This window comes from Anser anser (genome assembly GCF_964211835.1).
Source record: "Anser anser genome assembly, chromosome: 9".
NCBI classification, from domain to species: Eukaryota; Metazoa; Chordata; class Aves; order Anseriformes; family Anatidae; genus Anser; species Anser anser.
In genome coordinates, this window is record NC_139729.1 from 3642741 (window position 1) to 3669521 (window position 26781).

At 37.9% G+C, this 26781-nt stretch overlaps 1 protein-coding gene and 1 long non-coding RNA gene across 3 annotated transcripts in view; one reads left to right on the forward strand and one right to left on the reverse strand.

Annotated features, from left to right (window-relative positions):
* The window catches only part of LOC310904279 (uncharacterized protein), a 231542-nt gene extending 230373 nt beyond the window's left edge, over window positions 1–1169 (reverse strand). The window contains exon 1 of the mRNA XM_083848762.1: window positions 735–1169. The gene's annotated coding sequence lies outside the window, so the exon portion shown is untranslated. The remainder of the gene's footprint in view (window positions 1–734) is intronic.
* A 75-nt stretch (window positions 1170–1244) lies between these two features.
* Window positions 1245–26781, forward strand: part of LOC310904281 — a 35379-nt gene continuing 9842 nt past the window's right edge. For both annotated transcript variants that reach the window (XR_014588178.1, XR_014588179.1), the window contains exons 1-2: window positions 1245–2078; window positions 9888–10008. This is a non-coding gene — a long non-coding RNA (uncharacterized lncRNA). The remainder of the gene's footprint in view (window positions 2079–9887; window positions 10009–26781) is intronic.

Genomic DNA, 26781 nt, shown 5'->3' on the forward strand with positions numbered 1-26781 from the left:
CTCACATGCTTTCTGAATGGCAATCCACTGCATTTTCATTCACCTTTGTACCCCTTCAGAACCTGTTACCATTGACTTTCCTGGGTTCTGCTAGACATTTGGAGTTGATTCATGTAATTACTCCCTCTCTTTTTTCTTGCTGTATAACTGTGTCAATGACCAATGACCAGCCCTTCTTTCTCTTTGCTCACTTTTGTCACCAGGCAAAGAGGAAAAAAATCTGGAATTTAAGACATAAGGCAGTTTGCAGTCATTCCCATTGCAGTAATTCTCAAACCTATGCCAGCAAATGAGTCAGAACTGTACCAACGTATCTGTCTTTTCCCTTCACATGACACATGACAATCTGATTCTGAAGAAGGTGGTAAGTTTTCTAGTAGTCTTTACTCTGCTATTTCACGTGTATTGGGAGAATTCCCAGCACAGAAGATGACAGCGTTGCAGAGGGATGATAAAAAGAAACACCTTTCCTCTAAAATAAGAGAATACTACAGAACTACTTTGAGAATATCTCCATACAGATTGCCATGAACACAGTCAACTCTGAAGTTTTTACAATTAAAAAGTCACAGCCCTGTTATAAACTTTAGGTCCTTTCACTGAGCACTGCACATATTGGAGAGTCACTGTACAGTATTGCTGCCCTGAATAAACAACATCCTTTAAAAGAATGCTCTCAGCTTGTTAAATACAGAAATAATTTTCTTTGTGCTTTTGGTATACAGTGTACTTACCACTCCCCTCATATCTTGACTGAACATTGATTCTCCTCTAAGAACGCTGAACTCCCAAACAAACGAATAAATTCAGGATCCCACAGGATCCCTTGAACTGTAACACGTCAGAGAAGAACAAAACTACAGGAAACCACAGACCTATCAATTCACAGTTGCAATGAGTAACAATTTTATATTTGTAAATCAAAATCCTTGCCTCATTTCTTTGCATCCAACCTGGTGAAAGGAGTGACTGTAGTGGGTTTACATGGCAAGGTTTTGGTAGCAGGGGGCAATAGGGGTGGTCTCCTGTGAGAAGGATCTAGAAGCTGCCCCATGTTTGGTAAGGGCCCCACTGCTGACCAGAGCTGAGCCAATAAGTGACGTTGTTTTGCGCCTCTGTAAGAACATATTTAAAACAGGGGAGGGGAAAAAAAAAAAAAAAAAAAAAAAAAAAAAACACTGCACCACACAGCAGCTGGGAGAGTGAGAGGAGTGAGGAACAGCCTTGCAGGCGCCAAGGTCAGTGCAGAAGGAGGGGGAGAGGTGCTCCAGGCACCGGAGCAGAAGTCCCCTGCGGCCTGTGGTGAGGACCATGGTGAAGCAGGCTGTCCCCCTGCAGCCCATGGAGTACCACGGTGGAGCAGGGTTCCACCCGGCAGCCTGTGGAGGAGACCACGGTGGAGCAGGTGGACCTGCACCGACGGAGGCTGCGGCCTGTGGAAGACCCCTGCCGGAGCAGATTCCGGGCCGGACCTGTAGCCCGTGGAGAGGAGACCACGCAGGAGCAGGTGACCTGGCAGGAGCTGCTGCCCGTGGGGGATCCAGGTTGGAGCAGTTTGCTCCTGAGGGATGGACCCCTTGGTACGGACCCATATCTGGAGCAGTTCTTGAAGAGCTGCTGCCTGCGGGCAGCCCACGCCAGATCAGTTCAGCAAGGACTGCATCCCGTGGGAGGGACCCCACAGCACAGGGGACAAGAGTGACCGAGAAGGAGCGGCGGAGAAGAAGCGCTATAGACTGACCATAACCCCCGTTCCCCTGTGCCGCTCTGGGGGAGGAGGTGGAAGAGGGTGGATGGGGGGGAAGGTGCTTTTGGTTTCTTTCCTTTGTTTCTCGCTTCTCTAGCTTGTTAGTAATAGGCAATAAATCTTACTATCTCCCTATGCTGAGTCTGTGTTGCCCGTCACAATAATTACTGCGCGATCTCCTCGTCCTTATCTCAACCCTTGAGCCCTTTTCATCATATTTTCTCCCCATTCCTCTTTGAGGAAGGGGAGTGAGAGAGCGATTGTGGTGGAACTCAGCTGCCCACTCAAGTAAAACCAGCACAGTGACTTGCAAGGATCATCTATGAGCAAGGTAGGAAGAGAACATGTTGAGAGAAACTGTGATTTTATCATGTGATGTGAAGGAGAGGTACATAGAACCTGCAACTGATCGCAAATACTAATAAAAATATATATGTGCATAGAGCATGTATAGAAATACATGATGTAGCACAATATCAAGCTCTTATAGGTATGATGAATTAGAAAGGCATTATTTCTAAGGGTCTGAAGGTATTTATATAACCACAGCACTAGGACTTCTACACATACTACATTTTTTTAATAGAAAAATGATTTTCAGAAGTTTCATTTTTACTATGTTGTTGCAAGTTTTATTTGTCCTATTTTTCATACCTTTGCCTGCAAAATAGGTTCCTGCAGCACTATCATTCTTGTGGTGTAAGTTTTGCAGGGGGTGGGGAGGAGGAAAAAATCCATAGGTAAGGAAACTTCAGTACCTTGTAAGAGTTACCTAATGTATCTTTAGTTTCCATGTGTGTTATTGCAATTTTAATGTCTGTTCCCACGTAACCAGCCTGCGCTAGGATTTTGTGAGCTATTTCCTATAAATCATAATCACATATTGGCAGCTTCTTCACCACCAGCACAAGCCCAAAGGTTCTTATTTTAGCCAGTAGTTATGAAAGACAAAATGAACTGAATATTATTCCCTTCCTGCCATATCTACGGGTGTTTGGGATGGGAAGAAATAAATTATGAATGGAAGTTGGCAGACAGCCTCCTCCTAAAAGCTCAGCTGATTCTAATGCTTTCTTTCATTAGTGTTTGACTAAATATCATCTGGCCCAAAGCTCATACCAAAATAATAAGGGAAATGGAGGCAAAGGAGAAGAAACTGAGTCCTCAAACTTTGTTTTACTTTAAAATCAACGGTGATGCCTGAGAGCACAGGTGAGGTTTGAAAAATCAGTATAATACTGTTTCTACACATTCTGGGTGCTCCGGCTCCCTAAACAACTGAACAGATGATAAATTTTTGAGCCATAATTCAAACGCATGCATGACCCAAACAATTTCAGAATGACAGAGCCTATATTGGGCACAGTAACGTGATGAGGAGTTAATGCAGGTTTCACCATTTTGTGCCATATCATCAAGATTCTGGCCTCCGCGATAGACAGGGACACATGACTGGGAAGAAGGAGGTATGAGAACCTGCTAAAAGTACACATTGCCTGAAATCAAAATCCAAGGATGCAATTGTACTGCTACACTGAATGGCAATAATGCATTAAAGTCATGAACTTTATCAGGGAAATGTGAGCAAAAATTCAATTATAAATCCTACAGTGACAACAGGAAGAGAAATAGGACTTTTCTAATTTAAGGAACCTCATACATACCCATGATCTTACTAGAAAAGTCCTTTATAACCAAAATACTCAGAGTTAAATTATATACATAAATACATATGTATAAATGCAAACATACCCCCATACAAGTCACCCATTGCCACAACTTCTCTTGAAAGAAACTCATGCTATCTCAACTCTTATGAGTTCAGATGATTTATACAATAGTTCTGTGTGGTGTAATTCCTAACACAGAGCTACCAATACGTGCAGAATCAGCAATCCTCCTTACAGCGCTCTAATAAACTTTAAGTCTCACCATTACAAATCTCCAGATTTGGCTGGTCTACCTTTATGGCCAGCTTTACAAAAGCACCGAAAGCTGCACTGTGAACTTGACATCACTACCTTAAAAATCAACAAGGTCATGATGGCTGTAAGTGCCGGGGGTACATTATTGCTTATTTCAGCATTTTATGTTTACCAACTCTAATTTTTATTTGAACTAGGAACTGTGGGTCACAGTGTTGCTCTCGTTTGGTAGAATGAAAAAAAGAACCATTCTAGGGGGAGTATTTTCTGTTGTACAACAAGGAAGGGGAGGAAATGGATGCTGTACTTACTGCTTAACGCTCCAGATGCTTCAGCTGCGAGTGGATAAGAATAAGACCTCACTGTTACTCAGCAGGGAATCCCAGAAGCATCAGAGTTCCCCAGCAGCTGGCAGTTTCAGAGCAAATGTATCAGATCGCAGTGTAATTGAACACCAAGGCAGTAAAAACCCAAAATGGTTTAGATGAGGCTATTAATTTCAGGATCACAAATCTTGCTTGTAAATATTGAATTGAAAGTGCAGTAAAGTAGAATTTCCGAACTTTGATTAAGAAAAGTAGTTATGCAAATTCACTTTAAAATAAACCAGTCAAGAGTTTTTCAATGCATAAAAAAAATGTCATGCAGCACCTGAATTACAGATCACAGGGAATGGGACTGGAAGTATCACTACATGCCTGCAAGGTGAAATTGCAAAATCAGCTGAAGAAAATGGCTCTTTCACACAGCCACTGGATGAGCTGTGGAACTCCTTGCTCTGGGGTGCTATAGATGTTTAAAGAAGAGTCTGAGAAGCTCATGGGTAAAATAAATAAAATAAAATTACAAAGCATTACTGAATTTAAACAAATCACCTTTGGCTCAGGAAATCCCTCAGCAGTAAATTGTTTACTGACAGAGTGTTATAGTAAAGCATCACTACGGATGTGTTCTGTCCCTGTACCTTCCCCTAGAGATACGCTCCAAGCCAATAGGACTTTGATCCGAGCCTGTAAAGATATTATGTTCTCATGAAAAATAATACAATTGGATTATGGAATTTATAGGTGAAAAAAACAGCCAGCAAATAGTAAATTCTAACAAAATATTTTCTAGAAGCAAGAGTATTCCAAGGGGACATATGACGACAGGAACAGAAAATCTCTTCCCTAAAATTGCCATTGTAACGAAGTGATCAGAGTGATCATTTGCCTATCAGGTTGGGATCAGGAGAGTCATAGTACCCTTGAAAGATTCACCTACAGATTTTTGCTGTAGTTTCTATTGAGGGATCAAAATTAAAATAGTTCAAGGTACTGAAAAAGAAAGTTGCAATGAAAATCTGTCAGTTCTGTCAAATAATGTTTGTATATTTCATTTAAAACTAACTGTTACCAGAGTAAAAAGGGGTGTCTTCTGGGAATTATTTGGGGACATAACTGTATGTCCAGTATGCACATTCACAACCATGAAAGAATGCTTCCACATACAAGCACATAACTTAAAGTACTTTTAGTTGTTTGTTTGTTCATTTGGTTGTGGTTTCTTTGGAGAGGGAGTGCAGTTTTGTTGTGGGTTTTCTTAGTGCAATTCGACTACATCAAATTAAGACATCAAACTTTGATCTCTGATAGTATCAACAGACACAACAAAACATATGTATCCAAGAAGTAAATTTACACCATCTATTTTAATTAATATTTCTAGAGTTTTTCATCACATGCTTTCTGGCTTTTATACAAACACGCTATACAAGTAACACCGTATTAATGAAATACTGCATGGCAGGCTTTTTTAAAAATCAAAATTACTGTAATTATCTACTTAAAGTATGTTTAAAATCACTTTATCCACATTAAAAAAAGGAAAAAAAATTGTGCCTTGGACTCTTATTCCGTTACGTTTTACACACACAATATTGTATGGTCAATGTTTGGGTAGAAGTCTAGGAAGCATTCTGGATGAACCTGGGGTTTCCATTGTTTACACTGTAAATTGCTTGCTGTAAGGAATTTCTTGTCCTTTCTTCTGAAACTATTTGTTTACTTTCCTGAAAACCTGCAGATAGTTATGTACTTCAACAGGACAAATTGAAATATTACATAACATGGTAAAATAACATATAAACAGATGAATTTTAATATTATACAATGCAGTATTCTATGGCTCATTAAACTATATTCATTACTAAGCTGGATCCATAGAAACAATTCTGTAGCTTTAACAACGTACCAGATGTCAGACGTTTGCTTTGTCAGATGCTTTTGTTCTTTATTTTGTTCTTTAGCCACTAGGAATTTACAGTCAAGTTTGCCTCAAATAAACACATGAACCTAGTCACATCTATCAAATTTGCTAGTGTATGTTAAAATTACATTCTGAGACATTTCATTTTGTATAGAAATTTTGTAAGATAAAGGACCATTTTGAGGGTGGTGGTGGGAGGGATATCAATTCAGGTCCAATCAAAACAGAATTGTTCTTACCCTTCTCTGCCTACAACAAGCCTTGCCACCTTAAATGAAGTTTCATTTGGAAAACATCCAACTGAAATGTTCTGCCATTTAAAAAAAAAGTTTCTCTCCCCTACCCCACTTTTTTTTTTTCCCCATCCACATACCAGGGGGAAATATATATATATATATATATAGGCATTTATGTTTGAGCTATAGCCTCCAGAGAGGACTGTTGCAATTCAAGCTACTAAGCAACACTAACTGCATCCATTACAGGTAATAAGCTTGGTAGTTCCTTAGTTTCATCACAGCTGCTGAAAGAGGTCACTTTTAATGCAGTTGAACAGGATCCTTCTCAAGCTGACAGAGCTTCAGGTCTCCTAGAAGCTCCAGGTCTCCTAGAAGCTCCATTTCTGGGCCAAAGGCTCTGCTGTGTGTGCCCAGAAAGGATGCAAGGAGCGCCCACCGCTGCCTGCCAAGTCCCAGCACCTCGCTTCAGAGGGCAGCAGGACGCAGTGCTGCCTCCTGCAGTGTCACATGGCAGCAACCTCCATCGGCCCATCTAGGATTTTTAACGAGAACTGGAAACACTGAAAAAACACCCTCCAGAGGACTTCTGACCTGGGAGTAAAGATCGGTTTGTGTTTGCTGTTCCTCACCTCCAGGTTCCTGCCACAGCACTACATGGCCACATGCTGCTAATGAATCCAATAGTCACTTCAACAGTCTCAATGCTGCATTCAAACAGCTATTTAAGCTATCTATACAAACAATTGACCACAGAGAGCCCTATTCTGTTATTTATGGCAGCCCTAATGATTTTAGGCCTTTTCCAGTCTCCACTGACCAGAGATGTGAAGTGCTCCAACATTATCAGTCTTAATAAAAGCACCAGAGCTGAAAACCTAGAATCTAATGGATTCAGGTTAGCTGCTAGATCCAATATTAGTGCCATTTTCCACTTGTAAAATTTGACTTGCAGGTAACGTACCACTTCTCCAGTATCCTGAAATCTCCTGGCTTCGCAGAGCACAAAGGGTACAGAAGTCTCCAATAAAGGTGGCCTGAATCCAGTTCAGCCTGTTCCATTTCTACAGAATTTTTCTGTTTTTCAAGATAATATGTCATGTAGCTTTATAGGATGTTTTATCAGTACAATATGGTTTTAGGACTATGTCACCATTTATGTTGTCTTTTAACTAGTTTCAAAGGAATGGATTCATGCCAAAAAACTAACATCAAATCACAGCGGCAGAACATCCCAGGCTACAGCAACCATCTTGAAATAATATTCTAAAAGTCATGGCAAAAAACCTCAGTTGTGCATGTGTAAATTTAGCATAAATCCAAACATACACATTTTTTACTCTGGCTTTATTCTCCATTCAGTTTGAGCTTACTTTAGCTTAAATCAATGTTGCACAAAGAAAATTAGAGTTTTTGTTTGTTTTGCAGTACACACAGACAGCTTGAACATCAGCCTTCCTTACCAGACTTCTACATCTTTAATTAAACCAGTCCCAAAGATTTCATAACTCCCTCTTGACCACCACAGCAAGACATCCCTCCCTTGCTTCCAGCAGCCGCAGTACTTGCCAGCTTTGTCAATGTTGATGACTGAAAAATAATACCTGCACCCACACACCTCTAAGAGCAGTTCCCAGAGCAGCCAGTACAGCTCAGCAAAGGCAGCTGCTGGTAGTCCCTGATGTCAAATTTAAGGACCACCGCAATAACAAGGATGGAGCTCTCTTGTTAGCCAGTTACCTTTAAATCAGCTTCAACTCAAGCCAGACTTAATTTTGTTGAACTGTATTGAAAGTAGCATGTGGCAAGTATTCCACATGAAAGCTTGATCAAACACAAAATATTCAAAATAATTTTTGAAAGTTTGATAGTCAAAAGCTCTTGTTTATCTATTGATGTAGAAAAGAAATAGGCAATTATCAATACTTGCTTTCGTAAACTGTGCTGTTGCATGTGAAAGAAGCAAACAAACAAGGTTCCAGCCCCCTATTTCTGACGCCACTGCATGCTGAACTTGGTGCTTTAAACGTGAAATATCTACTGCAAGAGGCATTGATGCTGTTCAGTGTTCCCCCAAACAGCCTCCTCATAGCAGCATAGAAGTTCAACATCCATGAACATCTGGCAGATGATGTTCATGAGTAAAACAATGCATCACAGCCTGATGAGTTCTTCTGAAGCTGCTTTCAATGGCAGCAACAATCCAGGCTAATATATGCAGGACATATAAACAGAAAATACCCATGCGGTTTATCTTGCAGCGGGCCAAAACAGAATTTACCTTGCTGTCTCCAATACCACCCAAAGAAGCGTGACACTAAGCTATGCAATGTAGTTCAGAAGCCCGAGCTCATTCCCAATGTAACTGCCAACATGAACATTGTGTACATTTGTTGTGCAAAGCACCCCTTTTCACTTGCACCAAGACCACGGACTTTAAAATGGCTTCTCAAATACAGATGAGCTCAAGAGTACTGTTAGTCTGTCTCAGTGAACGCCAACAGACTGCCTCCAAATCGCCTTCAGCACTTCTTTAGGGAAACTATTTACTCTAAACTAATATAAAAGTGCTCACAAAACCAGTTCCCAACTGCCAGTAAGGAGGCAGACGAGATAGCTTCATCCTCTGTTTTCTTAGGGTGTGTAACTGCACTGGAGCTCCAGCACATCCCTGTGCAAATTCTTGGCAAGGACTCTGAGCATGGCCACAGAGAGAAATCAGTCTCTCTAGGATGAATTCATTTTGTATACAAGCACTTGAGTTGTGGATGATTAAGATGATGAGTCTCAAATGATACGCATTCTGCACACTTATGGTCTTTGGATTTCCTTAGGCAAAACACCTGTGACTTCACTAAACAAATTCTATCACTGCAATTCACTAAAGTACTAAATACTATGCTTAAAACCCTAGGAAACATTACAGCCTAGCACTACATGAAAGCTTCTGATTTCTGTTCCAAACACTCAGAACAAGAGCCTTGTGTTCACTGGATTGTTACACCTGTGTATCTCTTTCATTCGAGTTTGTATTGTTCATTATTTCTAACAGAAATGGCACAGAAATAAATATTACCTAAGCAGCCATCAAAGGAACTTACACTCAAAGGTGGTAGTTGATTGAAATAATGTTGAATTCCCAAGCATAAATTTCTGATAAACCGAAAAAGGACTTCGGTCACACTTTGCCCTTGAAACAGTGCTTGCAGATAATAGATTAACATGCAGTTTCTCTGACCCAGAATGAAATTTAATTTTCAAAATTCACAAACGATGAAAGCCTTGTAAATCACTAGAGAGGAGAAAACTAATTTGCATCCTTTTGTGACTTAATGTCATTTAATATCCCATACATTTCTGGCTGAGATGCTTTGAACAGTTTGTAAATAATGCTGATATGTCAGCATCACAACATTCCTCAGGGGGAATTGTATTACTTCTTCATTGATCAGTGATCAATAGTAAAGATATCAAGACAACTGAAAATAAAAGCCGACATTAACTGAATTTTTCCCAATGCTTATGGCCCAGTTAGTCCAGGAGCCCGTCACCACTTCAAAAGTATACACACACCCCAAGTTTAATTTTCAATGAGGACCTTCCCGTATATAGTCTGAATATTTGCTTCATATGCAGAATCTTAGTCTACATTTCTTACATAGTTACAGTTTTGGATGGCATCCAGTAAGCACATACCACGTGGTTCATATTTGTTCCCTTTCCTTTATTTAGCTGCTGAAGTGATAGATCCTGAATTCAAACTCAGATGGATTGATAACTCCAGCAATACACAAAGCATTAGCTTGGGAATGCACCCTCTCCAATCTAAAGGATAAGCAACATTCAGTCAAAGGTAAGGGACAACATGTGCATAGTGAAACAACAACAGAAAAAGGTTGATCTGAAGGGACACAAAGACAAGAGCAATGGGTTTAATTTTAGCTAGATGAGGAAAAAGAGTGTGTAAGAAGTTGCCACTAGTTACTGAGTTTGAGTAGTTCTAATTCATGGGGATCAAAAAAATTGGGAGTACATAGTCCTTGGTATGTCTGAGTACTCCCAGTTTCTCTGACCCAGTGATGATATGTATTATTTCTCAGGACATTTAGCAACATTCAGAAGTTCGATAGGGTGTGAATGGGGTACAACTCCATGCAGACTCTTTGACCTTTAAAAATGCAATGTATGCTTCTTGTTTTATTTTATTGTTGTTGCTGCTATTTTGCTTTTTGAGAAGAGAAAAAAAGAAAAACCACACAGGCTCTGTAGCATGCAGGAAAAGGGTATGTTTTCATACTCAGTCTGCCTAGGTACAAAATTCAGCATGCATCCTACTAGGAATTCATCAGCTGGAACCTTACATGCACTAAAATCAAACACCTAGCTTCATGACTTCTAAGCGTCTCTCTCATTCTGCTTTTGAACTGCAGCATCCAAATGAATTATTTAAAGCACTGGGGAAAAGTAAAAGAACAATACAAAACTATTCCCAAAATGTAAAAGCAACAATTGGGTACTTACAACTACTTAAATTTCAAATTCCATAACATTCAAGTAACCTCTCACACAGCAAGCTTCCTCTCTAACCATTTACTTGACCATAAAGTGATAGAGACAGAACAGGAGGAGGCTGTTTATTTTTGTGATGTTCTGCTACTTGATGCTCAGTCCCAGTCCTTTCAGTGGACTCCAAGAATAGCTGGCTGGATGACGAAAACCCTCACAACACCCTTAGCCAGCAGCGTGGAGCTGAATGCAGCCCAAGGTTTGTCTCACCTTCCTGAGTTATCCATAACCCAGAGCTAGTTAGCAACAACTTTTCACAGAAATTCAACCATACTCGTTGCCAAACCAGTCTTGGATTATCTGAGCTAAAATTTTCTCCAAAATCTCACACAATACCTGGATAAGTGCAGAATGCAAAACACAACCTCTTGTTTGAGAACGCTACCTAACGCTATTGCTCAATAGACGTTTAGAAGGAAGATCCAAAGGATGCTAGAACAGGAAATTGGAACAGCTGAATATTAGCCAAATCTTGTCCTAGGGACCCTCTGTATTGCATAAACACCCTGCAGAACTTCAGAGATGCTTTTTCTACATTACCCATTTATCTGTTTCTAAATCCTTTTAATACCATGACATTTACTGAAATAATGCTAGGCTTTATTATTTCTAATGCAAGCTGTTTGCTTATTATTGCACAGACATCCCTGAAGGAAAAAAAAAATCCTCAAACCATACAACCAAATTACATAAGCTTTCTGAAACAAATCAGATGTATGCATGCATTGTGGGTAAAGCACTTGTGCCAAAAAACAGGTGAAAATTAAGTGTTATGTATACTTTGTTCTCTTCTGAAGAGATTAGCAATGGATCACTAAACATACATGAGACATATGGATGGTGAATGGCTGAAAGTAGGGAAGCACAGAAAAGTGCCACCGCTTAAGCTCTCCTTTGTTGCTTATTTACCCATACCTCCCAGTACACATAAAATGTTAAGTCGTAGATGTTTGATTAGTTCTGATTTACACAGAAGTATGTGTTACATTTCTTTGAAGGCTGTTTGTGTTTTTACAATAAAAATGCTAACAGAAACTGCATTAGCTAACCCCTCATGCTAAACAGGGCTTGTTAAGTAGCATTAAAAATTAAATAGCAGATTTGAAAACTAACAAGGTTTCCTTGTGTTAACTTTTCATGTTTTATCTCAGTTCACTCATGAAAAGAGAAACTTTTTTTTTTTCTAGTACAGCTACAGGTATGTTTAATCGATCTAGGTTTCATAAAACAGTACCCACCTTGTTTAATTTTGCTTCATAACTGCTTTTCCAGATTAAAACACTGCAGACTGATTCATTCACTTGTACAGAACTACTTTGAACTCCTTTCTGTATCCCTGCTTTGGAACCACTAATAGCAGATGAAATGTCATAGAACACTAATCAACATTAAAAAAATGCAGGTAATATTGCCTTTGTCAAAAGCGCTATTAGGACTTCACTAATGAGATTAAATAGAGGACTGTAGCATGTCAGAAATGCATGGAAAAATGAACATAATTACATTTAGGGAAAATCCACATGTAGCATGAAGAACCAAAGAAAAATACAGGGACTCAAACTAAACAGAAAATTATCAGAATGATTAGAAATAGTTCTGGATTTTTTTGAAGGGATATAAAAACAGGTATTAATATAATCTGGGGATACTATGCAAATTGATACTAGCTTTTGGAGTTCTAACAAACAAAACTAGAAACTAACCCTAACAATGTTACTTTATATCAACAGCTTTGCAGATGTCCTTCTCTTCTTTGCAACAAAAATTCTTCCTTTATGGCAGAAAAACAATTTCAAGATAAGAGATTAGCACATCACTTTAGAACAAACAACAAACAAACAAACAAAAAAACATTTCATTCCAAAGCATTTTTTCAATTTCTAGCACTGCTGATTAGGTTAAGAATTGCAACACTTATGAGCAAGTTTCAAGGTTTCAAAGCCCCAGGCAGCAAGAGAGATCAGTTTTCTCTGCCGCTAAAACCACTGAATTAGAAAACATAATTGCTGGGTATATAAATAGTTGGGTGCCATTAGTCTCCATCAGCAGCTGCTAGACAATAAGCTCACAGGGATCTGCATAGATTTTTGGACATCTGCAGTGCTGCAGCATCTCTCTACCACCTGCAGGGGATATAAATCCCAAAGAATAGATCCCAGGCAGGTGGAATTACACATTGCATTAGTTGGCAGTGAAAAGGTGGTTCAGAAAGCGTTATTCTGTCACGAATTTGAGATTTATAACACTAAATGCCGTATAGCAGATGTAATTAGAGTAGGGGCAGTCTCAAATTGATGTAATTTCCTGCCATTTTATGTCAGTCCATCTGGGTGAACCTCAGGCCCCTATAAGTGTCTGTACATTTAAATCTCAAATGTAGTTAATCGTAAGGATGGTGATTCATTTTGCTACTGATAAAAAAGAGTACTCAGTGAGAAAGATCAAGCCTTTTTCCTCTAGATGATGTCAGCTCTTCAGAAGTTCAAGTATAAAGTATTAGTATTAAAATGAAATAACTGCATCTGTCATCAGGAGGTGAAAGTTTCTTTCCCCTCCTCTCCTTCTAAACATTAAGACCTAGCGACTGAATAGGGTTTTGCCAGATAAAAATATAAAATAATCCGCTCCGCACCTCTTCACAGCTCCCCTGATGTAGATACAGAGAAATAAGCAGTGCTGACATATAGAATCATTAAGCTTGGAAAAGATCCCTAAAATCATCTAGTCCAACCACACTCCTACCACCAATGTTGCCCACTAAACCACATCCCTAAGTACCACATGTACCCTTTCCTTAACACCTCCAGGGACAATGATTCCACCATCTCCCTGAGCAACCTGTTCCAATGTCTAACCATTCTTTCTGAGAAGAAATTTTTCCTAATGTCCAACCTGATCCACCAAAAAATGCTGCAAAAAATGCAGTATCTCAGGGCACAACACACAGAGAACTGTCACTGGTTAAAACCTGTATAACAAAAGATATTTAAGTGACGTTGATTTGAGTCAGAATTTTCTCCCCCTGAAAATTTAATGTAGCCACTGTGGTCTTCCAAAGCAGCCAAAAAGCCTGTTGTTTCTATGGAATAAATAATATATCAAGGTCTTTTTTCTGAAAGATATATCCTTATCATTCTTTGATACAATATTCTTGTGCTGTAGCACTAGGAAAAGTCCAAGAACTTGAGGTGTTACATGACATTATGTCTAGACCCAATTTCTTCAATTTTTCTATTTAAATATAGTTGAATACATCTATTAACTAAAAATTTTCTTCCTTCTCCTAAAGTAGCCACACTTCTAATTTTTCAGTAACTTTTATTAAATATAGTTTGCAGCATAATAGCATATGCTGATTATATTTGGAAATATATACTTAAAATAATCTCAAATACCTACTTAGTATCCATTAAGAAACAGAATAGTGTAATTATTTTTCTTTATACACTTAAGTATCCCGTAGATGTTCAAAGTACACCAAGTATCAGCTGCTATTGAAAAAAATAAAGATCTGCTGTTTAGTTCAGCACACTGAATATAATCAATATTCAGCATATTGAACATACGGGTTTAATAAGGCTCTTGTAAGTGAAAGAATACAGTATCTATGCAATATCTATTCCTTATGAGCAAACATTAAAGAAAACTCTCTTACTGGTAGGTGACCTCAAAGGTCACATCTGCGTCTAGAATCAAAGCCACACTAATCCAGGCTGATGGTACTGGGACAAATACATTGCTGATGCACTCCCACTGGAATTACCACGGAGCAGCGCTTAAACATCAAGATTTCATGGGCATGGAAGTATTTTATTCCCCTCATTTTTCATTGTTAAATATTTTTACAATTCATTCCTTTTTCAGTTAGGCCTATAAGAGCAGAATTGTTCACACAGAACGCAATACCTTTAAATATGTAAGAAAGTAGTCCAGAGTTGGCTCACAAACATCAGTATTTGAGAAGTCAGCATCGTATCGTGGGTTTGAGATTTCTGTATGCAGGGAAGTATCTAAATGCTCTAATATCAAGGTGAATGTGTGAGCAATTCTGAGCATTTTTTGGATTAGGCATCTGTGTGGAATTAAAAGTAAGGACAAGAAATTAAAGGACTTTTTGGCACAAGCCTTTATCATAAGGGATAATGAGGAAATTTCTATTCCAAGAGCACTTCTCATAAGAATTCACAGTGTGGCCTTAAAAGAGATTGAACACTGTGAAGGAAATAATGGAGCAACCTGAGAAATGCAAGTGCAGCGAATCGCCACCATATGGTTCTCATTCCAATGATCTGGAAGAAATTAACTATGGAAGAGCCAAGTTCCCGAACAGTTATTTAATGAACTTAAAAATAGCAGCACTTTTTGAATTTAGAGGCCCTTTTATTTCACCTTTTTTTTTTTTTTTGTCTTCCAGTGGAAGACAAGTGATCTCAAAATACAGAGCCACAGGGATAACCTTACCTTGAAGAAAATAATTGAGAGTCTAATTAAGCATAAAATACTGTAATTATATTCTAATTGGCTCAAATTAGAGCAACTTGTTCAAGAAACAATAATGCCTTTGCAACCAATTAGGCATATTTGAGGAAAGTTAAGAGTAGTAGAAAGGTGTCACCAAACAGCTCAATATAAACCTTGTATTCTCAGCCTGTGCCTTATCATCAGCCATGTGGACTAGCAAAGGAACTGCCAAAACACCAAAACCAATGCTACAAGTTTTATTTTTTAATTTTCCTATTTTTCTCCAGAAAGAGAGAGATAAATCTTATGTCGAGCAAGCTGAATAATGAAAAGGGCAAATGACAATTCTAACTTAGTAATCTCTATGTTTAAATTATTTCAAAATCCATTTATCACCCCACCCAATCAGGTACAAGTTTATCTAGCTTTGTACATCAAGCATTTGCTTTTGCTGAAGTTGGATGTGTGGTTAGAAAACAAACTTGCCAACAGCTATGTCCCGCAGGAAGAATATACAAGTTTGGTGTACCCATGTATCAGCATTTTTTTCTGCAAGTAATAGAACATTTTGTCTAGATCTTTTACTGTGTCATTTAACCCTTTTCTTTAATTCCTATGGTGTAAGTTGTCGGCCACCTTACTATGCATCTTCCAATGCAGATTATTTTTTCTTTTAGCTCCCCAATAATAACCCCTTTCCCTCAGAGAAATTAATGCCTATTCTTAGCTTACCCAGCTCCCACTGCGGAGCTTTACTTATTTTTTTGTCTTTAAAAAAAATGCAAGGCTTTAATATATTTTTTAAATTAACTTATCCTGTTGATGTACTCTATCACTCCACTGTCCTCGTGCATCACTGTATTGTATCAACTTATCAGTAAAATAATTTGATCACAGGACAAATCTCAGAGAAATCTCTTCCTTAAATATTTATTCTGCTACACTGAACCATGAGAAGGGTAGAGGTGGTGGAGCATGACTTCACAGCTGAAAAATTTATGAGGAGTTGATTGATTGTAGTCTTCCAAAGGAAGTGTGAAACAGGTAATTCAGCCTTTGCTTTCAAAGTGAATCTGAATTCACTTATGAAGCTGGTCAGGTACACCTGCGAGGCTGACAGGGGACCACACTTCCCATTCCAGACTGCAGCTGGTTGGAATCCATCTGACAAAAGTGATCTACGTTCAGATGTCCCTCAGCAATAATCAGTAAGGTGTTTAATATCCCCTGGAGGGTGGATGAGTTATCATTCCTCCTCTTCCTTCTCCAAAAGATTTGAAAGATCCTACTTTGATCTTGACACAGGAATATATTTAAAAAACAAAAAGATACCTCAAAGTTGCAAGACATAGGAAAAAAGAATTCTGAACTGCTTAATTAATGTGTTTCCAGCATTGGTAGAATTTAAAAGGATGGAACTCATGTAAGGGAAAGAGAGATCTGCTGATGCTTATTTTCACTGAAATCCCACAAAAATTCATGGTCTTATGACCACGTTATGAAGAGTGTAATATAATACTGGAAGATAGGAAAAGGAGGCACTATAAAAAAAGCACTTGAAAAAGCTAAAATAAGGAGAAAGTGAAAAAAAGATAAAGTACTAGCGATTTTCATTACAGCAGTTGTAAAAGGCTATAAGCCAGTGTATGATTCAGGCTGTGCAAAGAAAAGGTATTTAAATCAAGTAAGAGGTCTTAAGCATTTGTGTAAGAAGTCTTTGTGGTTGCACAGGTTCAGTCACAAAAATGTTTGCAATAAAAGATTATTTAATTGCTTGATAGGAATTCTGAGGTGTTTTTAATAACGCTCCTTTGGAAGCTTCAAATAGCACTAGATCTAGAGAGGAAAAAAAATCTGTTAATTTGGATCTACTTTTTTATTATTATTATTAATATTCTTTTGCCTGTTTTTCCTGAGCATGCTATTAACCTGAAAGACATAAGCCTACTTTACTACAGTGCTAGTGACTGAATAGAAGTGAGAGCTTTTACTTCCAAACGTTTGGTTATAAACCACTAAAAGCTCATATTGATCCACTTCTGGTGTACTGGGGTATTTTTACCTGACCTTAGAGCACCATTTAAAATTCATGGTTGTGCGTCTTTACCAGCAGCACAGTATAATGAAGTAAAAGGGGAAACAAACGTTTGTAATACTAAAATATTTTTTAAAAAAGCCAGTACAACAGTAGTATGCAATAGCAACTGCTGACTGGACTTGTATTTTTTATTTTTAACAACTTATCCCTATAAGTATGCCTGGAACATTGTCTAGAATTCCAGATACTTCACTGGTAGAATCACCATAGGATAGAAATCAGAAAAGAATATTCTTGAAGGACTGATGAGACTGGTTGGCATACAGTTACTATCCCAAGAGAGAAATCCTAGCCCTGCCGTAACCAAATGGCAAACTGCTAATGCTTTCATTAAATTAGCATGAAAATGCTTCCATTCAAAAAACACGAAGAGCAGCAGCAGAGTAGCGCACCCTTGTCAGAAAGGAGCCAACTTCTCTACAAAAGCAGCCATCAGGGAGAAATATTCATCATATACAAACATTGCCTTTCATTACAGTTTTGCATTGAAGGTTATACAACATAATTCAAACGTAACATTAAAATATTCTCAAAAGAGCGTGATAATCACTCAGTTGTGTCTGTAGCCAACAGCAGCAAAGACAAGGATTAGTATGTTGAAAATGTTACAGGAAGCTATTCTGCTACTGATCTTTTGTGCTTTATTTCAACAACAAAATGGTTATTTTAAAATAAACTATCTTTGAGTTTAGAACTCACCTCCCAAATCAATAAAGTCATCACATTTCTACCTAAATCCAAGACAATGAGTAATTCTATCAAAAACACATTTCCACCCACCATCATTTTCTTGTCCTCAGCTACAACCCACCCCACAAAATCCAAAGCACCACAAAGAAGACCCAAAGGGAAACTAACAAAATAAAACTGTGACCACGTCCCCAGGGCTACCAGGGAGCATGGTAGAACTTGCATGACAGACAGACCTTCTGACGTCTGTGACCTTCACTGTCAAAGCCACTGTACTGGATGCACGTGGCAAGGTTTTGGTAGTGGGGGGGTCTGCAGGACTGGCCTCTGAGAGGAGCATCCCATGGGAGGGACCCCATGCGGAGCAGGAACAGAGAGTGACCGTGTGGCGGCAGTGGAGAAGGAGTATAGGGACTGACCGCAGCCCCCACTTCCCGTTCCCCTGTGCTGCTCAAGGGGAGGAGGTAGAAGACAGTGGATGGGGGGAAGGTGGGTTTAGTTTGTTTTTAGTTTCTCACTGCTCTCGCTTGTCATCAGTAGGTAATATATTAATCTCCCTTATCCTGAGTCTGTTTTCCTTATGACAGTAATTGGGGAGCCATCTCCCTGGCCTTATAACAACCCTTGAGCCCTTTCCATCCTATTTTCTCCCCATCTTACTTTGAGGAAGGGGAGTGAGAGCAAGGAGTGGCGCAGCATGGTGAAACCACCACAGCCACAAAGAGCACACAGCCATCCCCCAGACTTCAGAGAGCTGGGGAATCTGCAGAACTGTCTCTCTCTCCAAGCTGTTGATTATGCATTCCAGCATTTCACTTTCCATAAGGAGAAAAAGGAACACATGGTTAGCAGAACAGCATTATTTCTTTAGCCTTCATTGCTTCTGCCAGATACTTCTCACTGTTCACACTTTTTTTTCCTCACCCTAAAAAAGTGCAAACCATTGGAAAGCAGCAATACCTGGCCATGTTCTCTTTCTTCTAATCACTGAGAAACAGGATAAAAAGAAAAAAAAAATTGATAGCATTCCTTCAGTTCTTTCACTTAGCCTCCCGGTATGCTTGTATGTAGCCTATCATATGACTTCCACTAGGAATTAATCAGGAAGAGAAGTGAAACATTTAACAACACAGATTCCAAGTAATGAATGCAGTTTAATGACAGCCCCACATAACTTCTGTGATATCTGATCTGGAGATTTTTGACACGGTACTAGAGCGAAAATTTGCAATGGCCCAAGCAGTTGTAAGAAATAACAGATTACGTTTGAGATTATGCAATACACACCTAAAAACAGCACTACTTTATGATACTGACTGCTCCAGTGGTCTGTATTGATCCAACCTAAAATACAGATGCATTCAATATTGTTCATCTTCAGTTGAATGACTGGCCTTTTTTTATTAAAAAAAATATAAAACTGCATAAATCACTGTCCCCAAAGATTAATTACACCTACTAAATATAATGGCCAACAATTAGGAAGCTCCAAGAGACACCCACATTAATTATCAACCCTGTGAACTTAACTGAGAACTCAGTAGCTTTTTAAATTAATGTTATTCATGAAAACAATTTACTGAAACAAATATTCACGGAATTTATCAAAATTAATATCTTCTGATTTTCAAAATATACCCTTAAAATTGTAACATTTTCTATAGTTTTCACCTAAAAAAATAGCAAAAAAGATCAAAACTGAAGACAATGCTTTGACAGAGATCATTCTATTTTCTTATTTAAAATTTAGAGGGTTTATTTGCCTTTTTTTCTAACTTAAGCATCCCCATTGAATAGAAGTTCTGCTTATGAGTGAAAGTGCAGAGATCAAAGTTGTACTGAAATCAAAGAAAATTGGTCACCGATTTAAACCTCAAATATCAAATCACTGACTGTAATCCATGATGTTTATGAATTTGATCCAAGCTAAAATCCTCTTCAAAAAATAGACCTGTCAGGAAAATGAAGTAAAAGCATATTCATAAAGTACCCATATGAAAGAGAGAATTAAGAAAATTACTGTGATATTTCGGCAAATGAGATGGAGTATTAATTTTTTCAAACAGATTGATTTAATACCATCCAAGGATAATATGCCAGTTGTGATATTTCCACAGTTCAATGTAATATACCAAACAATGTGAGCTATATAACATTAACTCATCATCCTAGTTATTAGAATGAATAATTAGATGTTAAACCAATGGTCATTATCACTCAAAGAGTTAATTGCTTTTGTTTTTCAATCCTGATACTTAGATGAATACATCATATTATTATTTCACTTATCATTTGCCTTCTGCAGAAAATAAATCACTGATGAAACAAAAAAAAAATAGGTGTCTGAACACCAAACTGGGGATGCTGACAGAGCAAATGCTAGCATGTCTTTCCACAGAAAGTGACCTTCATAAAAATTATGAACAAAGAACATCAGCAGCTGCCTGTTGTATGGGTAGTGACAAAAAGCAGACAGCAGTAGGTGACCAGGAAGAAACATGTCAATTAGGGTGAGAAGCACTGCACAGATGAATCTGAAAAACTGCGTACACATCAAAATCTGAGATGCTGTCAGAACACTGTGTTTATTTAACGTATAAGTGCAAGGTTTAGAAGCAGACTTTTAATGCACAACAGCAAAATGTTCTTTCTGGCAAGGATCCTCAACAACCTGCCCACTGGTGCAAGGCCAGTAGTATTTCCATTGTTAAATGTGAACTAGGAAAGCAAGGAAAATTTGTGGTAATTAAGAGAGACAATGACTGGTGGGAGCAACAACAGGACAAAGACTAACCATAACTTCATATTCAGAAACTGAAAAGGGAAGGTCAGAGCAAGTACTGAAGCAAATAATAATAATAATAATCTACGTAATTTGAATTAAAAGGAAAGCTTGACTGTAAATGAAGAGTATTTATGCGCTAGGTGACGCTGCTTAGCGGGGGGTTGGACCAGACGATCTCCAGAGGTCCCTTCCAACCTCAACTATTCTGTGATTCTGTGAGTAAAATAAGTTACTTTGTGAAAATATTAAAAAAAATAAAAATAAAAAAATTGGCTGAAGCAGCCCAGGAAGCAAGCCTTTATGTGGGTACACAGCAGCACTAGCCTGAAGTCTCTGACTAGGCCTCACAAAACTCTGACTAGGCCTCAGAAAATTATAGTTGGTTGAAAACACCACTTTTTTTTCTGACAACAAATTTCTTTACCCTTCCACTTTGGGCATAATATGTCGCTCAAAGAACTGTTGAACATAAACTACTCCAATAACTTTAAAAAGCAGACTTGGGTGAATGAAGACAGAGCTAAACTTTAAGGACATAGATATTTGAGATTCAGTGACAAGTGTGATTTCCTGATCATCCTGGTTCCTCAGACAGATGTCTCAGGACACACCGGAAAGAATGAACACTTCTGACTTCAAGACAACACAAAACCTAGAAAAAATAGATATTATACGTTTCTAAAGAATAAGATTAAGGTTGGAAAGCAATGTTAATCTTGAAAGTTTAAAGAAAATAGTAAATTAAGTCTTGCAATTATTGGCTAAAAAAGCTTTTCTAAAAGCTTTTTTCCTTCTCCAAGTTAAATTTATATAACACACAATACAGGAATTTATTCCATGTACTGTTATAGGACTGTTCACTTTTAATTTCAAGATGTTTGCCACTGCTTTTCCTGATGTCTTCTACTATCCAATTCTTTTTTTTAATACATTGTTTTTAATACACTGTTTGAAATATACACAAAATTTATGATTCCTGCAGTTAGAATAATTATATGCATATGCAACCTGAACATTAAGTTCATTAGAGCTTGATCTAAAATTTATTTAAAAATGTGAAATAAAATGATCATTTCAGAACTTTGGAGCCAAGTAATCAGTAATAATATTAAGGACAGGATTTTTGGAGGCCTGAGTACCCAGCTCATTTATTGGTTTCAGCTAAAAGAGCAGATGTCTTCCACTCAGACAGAAATGTTTATTTTTCCATGTTTATATTCTGAATACATATTCAGAGAATATTGGCAGATGATCCTATAGATTTAAAAGGCTGAACTTCTTGATTTTTTTATGATGGCTGACTCCCAGTGGATATTCCATGTGTAGATTTATGTGGATTGGATAAGCTTTTAAAGCCACGATTAACTTCTACAAGTGAACATTAGAAATTTATCGTTTAGGTTTTAGATATGTCTGAGGTGGTTTGGCAAGAAGACCGCACCAAAATCCACCAAGAATTACTCAGCTTGATTGCTAATAATCCTACAAATAAAATTTTATTTTTTTCAAAATCAATTCATGATCAAAGGTAACCTAAAAATTACAGTATTTCACTTATGAACAAAACCAAACCCATACTTTGCTGCTCAAGATAATTAAAAAAAAAAACCAACTGATTCGATCCATTCTTTCTATAAGAAAACATCAAGAAATTATGACAAATGGAAAAAAGCAAAATCATTCTCATAGCGGGATATAAGCTAATGCTGTCCAAAGGGTGTTTGGTATCAGACACAAAACTGAGGAAAAGGTTGATCTCAGATTTGTGGGTCAACCCCAATTAGTCACAACTCCTTTTTGTGGCTTTAAGAAAGTTCTCTGTAATGATGGACAAAGCCACTACAGGCTCATTATTTTCACTGTAGTAGGAGAATAGATATTAAAATTTATGAGTAAAATAAAATTGTCCCCAAGCCATAGATCTTGCATGTAATAGGCATTCATTCACTGGGTTCTTCTTATATTGATGAATTCAGAAAGTACAGGTTAGGCTAAATTACAAGCATACAAATACAGTAAGATGACTCAGATGGCATATAAAGTATAACATTACACTCAAAATTATTTTTTATTACTAGAATAGAGACTTTCTTCACGTTCATTGTTTCTTTTCTCTCTGCCCCTCTCCCTGACAAATTTGGTCTTTGTTTTTGTGCCAATTAACCCATTTTTAAAGATCAGCAGATGGTACTTACAGTTGGAACAATGCCATTAACTACTGCCTTTTTTTTTTTTTTAATCTGCAAAGCACTAATAATACAAGACAGGTATTCTGAGCATATTCCAATAGTCCATTCTAACCTATAAAGAAAGTTACTTAAGACTAAATTACATTTCGCAACGGAAAGGTTGAGATATTCCTAATAAAATAGAGATAATTTCAAAAAAAGTAGGAAATGTTTAGAAAGTTATTTCTCAACATAAGTCTTTATTGACATGGTTAGAAGCTTGGGAGATTAGGCAAAACTGTATGCATCAAAATAATTGTTTTTTACTCCAAATACATTTAAGTTGCTAATTCCTTTAATTTGCATTCTAAAGTTCCTCTTAATACAAACAACTCCTTTATAACTCCTGTCACATGCTTCATTACAGGAAAGACTTTCACAAGGAAACCTAGCTTCTACACAATTTTTTAATTGGGTATATGTCAACTGTGTTAAGTTTTAGTCTTAAATATGTGTATGCAAATAAAGCTGCTGCACAACCAGCTATAAGCTATTAGTTTCCTTTCATGGTAACCTGTGGTTAAGATAACCACTTCCACCTTGAAATTTTTAAGACAGATGACATTAGGGCAGTAATTCATGTCTTCCATTCAACAGCTAGTCTCATTTTAGCTTTATGTTTGAAGTTTTCTTCTCCCCTCCAAATAATTGCTCCTTTTTCTTCCAAGTGGCTGGAGAATTTATGAACTTTTTAGTGCAGATAAAAAGCAGTACCTGTCACCACTCAAGCTTGGAAAGCAAAAGTAGTATAGAATACAAAGACTTAAATGTTAGCAAAGAAGTCTACTCCTCTTAATAAGAGCACATTACTGTAAACGAGAAAGCCATTTTACCTGAAGACAAGTTAAAGAGATTAGTGATACGTGACTAGAAATATATTAATTTCAACAACCAGTAGAAAAAAAGAGAAACATATTCCTACCCCCAACAAATTACAGTTCCTAAAACATCTGTTGGCTTTAAGAAGTGAAACAGAATCAAGACTACAATAATTGTATGTGCACTCCTAGCACTTAGTCCACTTGTTCCTATAAGATTCGAGGGGGGAGTATTTTATTTATTTATTTTTAATAGAAAAGAACATAACTCACCCTGAATCAAATTTAGTAACTGAAAGCAAGGGTTAGGCATTCAGGCTGCATATTAGCCTGAAGCACTGCACGCCATATCTTCAGAAGTCTTTTCTTCAAGCATATTATTCAAGAAATCACTCTCACACACTCTCTTGGTTCTCCTTACTGAAATAATACATACCCAAGAGCCCACTGTTAGTTGTGATCTAACAAAAAAAAAAGTAGGGGGGTACCATGGGGCAAAACAGGATGAAAAGGAGTGGTATTTTATCTCATTTTAGTTTTCCATTTGTTATGAAAACTGTACAAAAGAAAGAACTGAACAAGATAAAAGATTCTGAAGTAAAATCAGAAGAAAGCTACTAAGATAACATTCATAAAGCAATTGTATTGTATAACAATTATACAATATGTATAACTGTGAACTGTGTTATTAAATTGCATATACCAATAATAATAAGTGATAATACTGAGAAAATAAAGGCAGTGGTGTATGAGTAATATAAGTACAGTTTGGAAATAATAATTAAAAAATATATAATTTGTGTTTTGCTTCTTAGAATGAGTTTCTGAAACACCTTCTTTAGATCTGTCACCTGTTGAGCAGTCAATGAGATGAGATATTGAGGCATCACCAGAGCACTCCAGTGCTGCAAGAGCTGCCCTCTGCATCAGGTGGCACCCATTACCTTCCCATACAACCCCACCTTGGTTGCACTTGTTGTGTCAAAGCTACTCAAACATACTGAAATGGTTGCTCCCGAGCATAAGGAATGAAATATTCATGTTGTTTCTTCACTGTAAAGACTTTATTAGTATATTTAGCTTTTTTTATTTTTAATAATTATTTCAAGTTTTTCCCTTTCTAACTTATCACTTGCAGAGAGCAGGTTTAACTTAAGTAACAACTACTGAACTTCTTACAGTAACAATTTCAAGAAAGAGCAAAACAAATGGGTATTTGTTAAGTTTTCAGCTAATTTTTATAAAAAGCACACAGAAGATAACTGAGAAGTAACACTCCCACCCGACCCTCAAATAAACAACCTATCATTGACAGACACGAAGATGTCCAGCAAGAAAGAACATTCACTTTTTTGTGCCCTTTAAACCTTGAAACAGAAACATCAACACACCAACCCTGACCTTGGGGTATGCTCTCCCTAGAAGACTGGCCATTAAGAGCAGGAAAGGAGCAGGGTTAGGTCCCCAGGAATACTACGTGGCCAGCCAAGGGAGCATCCATCAGATCATGCAGGTGGCATCTTGCTAGTGCCGACATCTCTGCAATTGCAGGAAGGTGGGATTCAAGAAAGATGTCTTGTGGGTCTTCTGCCACCACCATGGCCAGCCCAGCTACGCCCAAGCAACCATTAAAAACCATTAGCCACAGAAGAAGGGAAACCGAGGGCTAAAAGGTGTCTCAACCCCACCTGTGCTCTGACAGTAAAGCAGCTATATATTTTCTTATATAGACTGGAAGACTTCAGTACGGGCCTTTGTAATTTTGAGATAAAAGCGCATTTATCATCAGGTACACAGAATTCCAGGACTCTACAAGAAGTGTGCTTTTTATTTAAAACCATATATTGCTTCACTGTAGCCATATAAAAGGAATAGGAGGGTACAGGATCAGACAAAAATTACAGACTGCACCTCCTGAGTTTTATTATATGTCTTTGTTCTCTGCCCTCTGTCACACTTCTTCTGATCGCCTTTATTTTTTACTAGTTGGGAAATTTTCCCCCCCTCCTTCTTCACAACTGAACTGTCTCCATTACTTTTATCTTACCTTTCTTCACTTCCTCTTTGGTTATTTTTTTCACGTAATCCTATTTCTTCCAACTTGTGGAAGAAACAACCTGCCAAATGTGAAAGGCAAGTACAAAGACCACCAAAGAACAACAAATTCTACTAATGCTTTGATGAAGAGGTAACAAAAATTCAATAAAAATAAAAAACAAACTGCAATGTAAAGACAGAAGCTCTAAGTGCTACTCCAGATACTGTTGTTCCACATTCCTCCCTGCTGTAAACTCACTCTGCTCTCTATTAACCCACTGGTGTGGGCCATTCTTTAAGCTTCTCATTAAGTTTCATTTTCCAGATAGAAAATCTGAACTATAAAAGAAGAAATCTACAAGCCTGAGATTAACTGTGAGCCAGCTGTACCATGATCACAACACTGAGGGCAGTATGACCAACCTTAGGCTTAAAGAACTCCTGAAAAATATCTATCTTACAAATCACAGGAAAGCTATAAAGCATCTTAAGGGATCATCTGGGCCATCTTCCCACCGAAAACATATCAGATGCTATTCCCGACATTAACATTTCTGACACTAGCTTTTTAATCTCGTTCCAGAACACATGTATGGCGGTAACCCACATTTGCTTGTCTGTACAGCAATGATCACCCTTATAGGCAGAAAATTGCCATCATGTCTGGTCCAGGCAATCCAACCTGCACTACAGACAACCCAGGTGGCACATGCTGTTGCAAAGTGCAGCACAGACCAGTCCTGAGCCCCAAACCTTCACAGCCATATAACTGCTTGCTACATTCTGCACAATACACAGATCCTTGACTGCTGTAATCTAACATCAGGGATTATGGTGCCAGCCTAGGCACAACACAGATGGTTGAGTTTTGTACTTGTTTGTTTGGGTGTGGGGGGGACTGTGTCTTTTTTCTTTTTAATACCAGAAAAGACAGTGACTTGTC